Consider the following 6000-nt stretch of genomic DNA (forward strand, 5'->3'; position numbering starts at 1 on the left):
ACTGTCTGTAACTCCAAGATTTGACAGCATCACACAGACATACATGCAGGCAAAACACTAATGCAAATAATAAATTATCATTATTAAAAGAAAGAAAGAAACTTGTACCAGGATCAGTATGATCTGAAGCTTAAGATGCCTACTGCAGAGCCTGGGATCTGCGTTCGATCCCTGAAACACATAGTGGACAAAGAGAATTGACTCCAAAAGTTTGTCTTCTAACCATCACATAGGTGCTGTGGCACATGCTCACTTAGCCTTATACCTTCACACAGATTAATAATAAATTAAAAAATTTAAATTGATAAAAAACAAAAACTTGTACCACTGGCTCAAGAAACATAAGTCCTTTTAGATTTTGATAGCACCTAACATGTGTGGCTGCCACCTCCAGGGCAGTGGCATGCCTTTGGGCTGCCTTTGGGAAGTGATTGAGTACAGCATGAACATCACTGTGGCCCTTCCTGCCAGTGACAAAACAAGGGTCGCCTGGTCAGAGCAGTTATCTGAGCCCATGCTTGTCTCCTCCCCACTGTTAGTTATTTAGCGGCGCTCTTACCCGCGAGGAACACGTCCTGAACACGACAAGACCACAGAAAAGTTTTTATTAAAGAGGACAGAAATGTGACAGGCCTGTGTGAAGTACACGTGGGTGAGGAGACAAGGGGGGCTCATGCAAGATGGCACCGGCTTTATAAAGGTTGGGCCGCGCATGGCTACAGGAACTCGTGTGGGTACTCCACGCATGCGCATAGATTACATGGCTGCACGTGCGCTTTACGCAACCACGTAAAGCCATAGAGTCCCGGTCCCGCAAGATGTTCTGACCTGGAAATGGAAATAATTAGGTGGTCCGCCAGACAAGCCCAACCGTGTGGACATGTTGTAATTTTCTATCATTCCCGACTTATTTGTTCTTAAAAAAAGAAAAAAAATGTGTATGGATGGGTATAGGGCGCCGTTTCTCTCAAAGACTGCTTCAGGCTAAATGGTGGACATCGATTGGTCCTTGAAGGGAAATGGGGAGGCTGGCTCCTGAAGTCCTGGGATGAAGTCCTGCAGCTGTGTCCATCCTTCATGGTGTGGCTGGTCCTGGGATGAAGTTCTGTCATGCCTTGTTCTGCAGCTGTCCGTCCTTCATGGTGTGGCTGGGAACCTTTTGTCTGACAGGACACTGGTGACATAAAACGCTTATAGAAAAAGACTCATTATTATTTTGTCTTTGGAGTTGACATTTATCTGAGATAGATCTGGCCTATCTGGATGGAGACATGTTAAAAAGATGGCTGTGATGTTTTAGTACTCTGCTTGATTTTTACCTGAGACAAGCCTTATTTAAGGTAGTTTATTTAAGGCACCTGTTTGTTTTGTTCGCATTTACACAGATGATCAGTTGCTGAGTATTGAATAGTGATAGACTGTTATATCCTTACCGCCTGGATATTTTGATGGTTCTTTTTGCCTCTGGCCCTGTGTGGCCCTAGTTGGGAAAGGGGTATACCATATTCCTCTGGAATTGGTGACAAGGCAGTGGATCCTGGTGTCCTCTGGAGTTTGAGAGTGGAAGAGAAATTATTTTTTTGAATTAGGGACAAGGCAAAGATCATGGCCCTGTCATGTATGCACATGAGAAACACAGGCGGTAACTTTAAAGTGAGACAGTGAGCTCTTATCTTAGTTGGAAATCTTTCTCATTAAGTAACTCTGAAAGTACAATTAAATCTGGTGAGGTAAGTAAGGCAGTCCTCTGTACCCGACAATAGAAAGGAGTGACATCCTAAAACTCCCAGGACTGAGTCAATGGCTCTGGTATCCAGAAGGAAAGAAACTGATCGCTTCCCTGCTGAGTTCTGGGTTCCCTGCTGTGTCCGTAGCCAAGCCTAGGTTTGCTGGAGGTCTTAGCTTGCTGTACCCATTCGTCTTGGCTCCTGGGGGCAGTCAGCTGACTGGTTGTCTTTCTAGGCAGCACAAGGACAAGGCTGTTGATGGACAGGGCATTCGCTAGCCCATGGCCTTTTTCACTTAAAACAGGGACCCAACAGCTTTCGGGAGTCAGCGAGTGCCAGCATTTGGCAATTTTGTTCTAGAGCTTTTATCTCTTTCCTGGCACACCTTAAACACCACAGATGACTCTTTTGCCCGTGGAGTCAGGAGCCTTGTTCTTCAGATACTTAACTTTAGCAGGGAACAAGAGACGGATTTTACTCTGTGTCCTGAATTTTTTTCTGACTATTGGTGGCTTAAAGACAGCTTTTGGAAGATCTGCCAGTAGGCAGACTGTAAACCGATCCTTTTGGAAGACTCGCCTGAGGCTATACGCTGTTTTTTTTTTTTTTTGGCTTAGGAGCCATCCTGATTATTGTAAACTTAATTGTTTAGATCTTAGCTGCTTTTAGACCCGTCTGTGGTTCTCAAGGCAGTTTGAGAATGAGTGGGTGGAGTTAAGGTGAGTTAGGGTGAGTCTGAGAAACCGCCCAAGCCCGTGCATTTGAGCCCGCCCACCGCTGGCTTGGAAGTCAGACAGAAAAGGTTACGAGTGGCAGACGCCTTAGTGGGAAAGGAAAGAAAAGGTTTAGAGCTTTAGCAGAAAGCTTGGAGATGAAGCAACTCTTATTTTCCCGTTCGCTGGCTGAAGTACCTGCCACGCTGTTATGTGGTCAGGTTTACCGGTACCACAAAGCTGTTAAGCGGCCAGATTTACCGGTACCGCCCCATCCACCAATGTAAGTGGGTGGTATCTGCCCTCTGTCCCATGGCTGTAGCTGAGTGAAAAATAAAAAATGAAAAAAAAAAAAAAAACAAACAAAGCGGGATCAGACTTCAACTCAGGCGTCCCGAGAATGAAGTAAGATCTAAGATCAGCTTAGGTGCCCCCACTTTGTCAAGGGATGGGAAGAGCTGCGACTGCGCTGCTGTTGGTCCATCCGGTAGACCCCAGACGCCATTTTTGCTCCTTCTTGTCGGGAGCAAAAATGTGCCCACCAATGCCAGCACAACCTGAGGACAACCCCCGGGATTGTCCGTCGCAAACATATAGCTCAGATTTCAGCCATTAGAACAGCAGACTCACTGTGAAAAATCGTGGTGGTATCAATAGTGGCGGCCAGCTGGAGGTGCGTGCTGGTTGGCGGAAGAATCACAAGCTATGGTTACCTTTCTAGAGCTTTTTTGAGAGAGATAAAGCTAAGATAAAGAGCAACTCTTTCCATTTGCCTGTTCGCTGGCCAGAATTAGATAATTCCTGTAAAAGATTGGGATTTTTTGATATTTGTTTTTAAAAGCATACTTGAGCCATCTCTCAGTACAGAGACAGATAAGCTTAGGAATCTTTAAGCAAGAAGACAGCCTAAGGGAGAGTTAGGAGTGATGGAGTTGGAAGCCTTATTTCCCATGTCTGCAGCAGAGAGGCAAAAAAATAAAATAAAATAAAATAAATAAAAATTAAAAAAATAAATGTAAAAAAAATAAGGCCTCCCGGAGGCCTGACGGATCTCGGGCACAAGCTGCCTTATCAGCTTGTCAGCTGATAAGTGGGGGCCCACCGCTGTGTGAGGTAAGGACTTCCCGGGAGCCCTTAACGCCCAGCTGCCCCTTGGGTGCGAAGAACATGCTCACACTGACGGTGGTGGTCCTATCGTGAAAAATATCTCAAGCTGCAGATGTGGGAGGTGGCTGGAAATTTGGGCCTGCAATGGGGGCCGACCGTAGCCAGTGGAGACCGTGGCCAGTATCCAAGTCACAGCACCAATGTTAGTTATTTAGCGGCACTCTTACCTGCAAGGAACACGTCCCGAACACGACAGGACCACAGAAGAGTTTTTATTAAAGAGGACAGAAATGTGACAGGCCTGTGTGAAGTACACATGGGTGAGGAGACAAGGGGGGCTCATGCAAGATGGCACCGGCTTTATAAAGGTTGGGCCGCGCATGGCTACAGGAACTCGTGTGGGTACTCCACACATGCGCATAGATTACATGGCTGCATGTGCACTTTACGCACGTAAAGCCACAGAGTACCGGTCCTGTGAGATGTCTGACCCAGGATGGCTATTTTGAACTGGAAATAGGCGGTCTGCCGGGCAAGCCCAACTGTGTGGACATGTTGTAATTTTCTATCACCCACTCCGCACCTCTGTGACCCTAGAACATGGGAAGTGGAGAAAGTGGAGGCAGGAGGTCGAGACCACCCTCGACTACTATTAAATCCCAGGCCAGCCTCAGCCACAGGAGACCCTGTTTCAGAAAAAAAATCAGCTAAGAATCCTCATAACATCTTACAACTGTCCCTCCAACCATACTCCCTATTCAGTTCATTGCTCTGGAATCGAGGTTGTCTCAATGTCACGGACAGCAGACGTACAGCTCGATGGGAATGGCAGGCTCTGCCACCCAATTGTTTTTGGAGATCTCTAGCCAGGTGAAGCTGTGATCTTTACTGACACAGAAGAAAAGAGCTTCAGGAGGAGTTGGTGTGAAGCAAAGCTGAGACTTATTAAGCCAAGCATGAGTTTGTTGAGTAAAATCACTGTGGGGTTTATAAAGAGAAAGCACATACAGATTTCAGCACAGAAGTTGCTGAAGAGACCTAAAGAAAGGACAGCAACACACACCCCAGGTAAGGGGCGGGAGTGGGCTTCCCCAGAGAGATGCAGTCTTGAGTTTTCAGATAGCAAGACTGTGCAAAATGAAGGGGTATTATTATTTATGTGTTAAAGTGGGGAAGTGGTGAGGAATTCTGAGAGTGGGATTTTCCCAGAATAGGGTTTCCTCAACTTTTTATATTATGTAGCTTTCTGGATGTATCCTGGCATCAGATGCATGATGGGAGCAGGTGGTTCTGCTAGACTAATGCTGTGTAGATCATTATGAAGCAAAGAACAGTGGTTGTGGTTGTTTGAATAAGAATGGCTCCATAGGCTCGTATATTTGAATGTTTAGGGAGTGGCACTACTTAAAGGATTAGGAGGTGTGGCCTTGTTGGAGGAAATGTGACACTGGGAGTGCTGTGAGATTTCAAGACCCCAAGCCAGATGCAGTAGCTCTCCTCTTCCTGTTGCCTGTGGATCCAGATGTAGAAATTTCAGCTATCTCTCCAGCACCATGTCTGCCTGCATGATGGCAATGAACTAAACCTCTGAAACTATGTACAAGCCCCAATTAAACGCTTTCTTTTATAAGAGTTGCCATGGTCATAGTGTCTCTTCACAGCAATGTAACACTGACTAAGGCTCTGGTCTTCTGAGTTAGCTGCATTGGTCCCAGCTGGTTTGGGATGGCCTTTCTGTAATATGACTCTGACACTGCATTAACCTGTTAAACTGGGGATATAGTTCAGCTGGTAGAGTGTTTGCCTTACATTTTTGAGGCTCTGGGTTCTGCCCCCAGCACTGCAAAAACCAAACAAACTATATGTCAGACTATATGTAGATTGCTTCTTGTTCCTTACCAGCCTTATTAACAGCTCAAGGAAAGTAGCTAGTGGAATGGCATCAGTCTTACTTTTGGGGCATTCTTGGCAAATGATAAGCAACTGCCCCTACCTGTGCTCACAGTTCCCCTCCTCCCCACCCTGTGTCTGTATGCTTCCTCCACAGCATGTTATACGGCATTCTCTGTAGCTAGAGTTTTCCTGCCTGGCCCACAGTCAGGACAAATTTCTCTCACCCGCCAGACGCTCAGACCCAACCAAGTAAACACACAGAAACTTATATTGCTTACAAACTGTATGGCCTTGGCAGGCTTCTTGCTATCTAGTTCTTATATCTTAAATTAACCCATTTCTGTTAGTCTAAAGTTGCCATGTGGCTCGTGGCTTACCAGTACCTTACATCTCGCTTCTCATGGCGGCAGCTTGCAATATCTCTCCCTCAGCCTTCCTGTTCCCAGAATTCTCTTCTCTGCTTCTCCCACCTATACTTCCTGCCTGGCTACTGGCCAGTCAGCATTTTATTTACACAGAGCAATATTCACAGCACTTCTCTGTCACTAGCATATAGCTTG

The sequence above is a fragment of the Onychomys torridus genome, chromosome 7, assembly GCF_903995425.1.
Source record: "Onychomys torridus chromosome 7, mOncTor1.1, whole genome shotgun sequence".
NCBI lineage: Eukaryota > Metazoa > Chordata > Mammalia > Rodentia > Cricetidae > Onychomys > Onychomys torridus.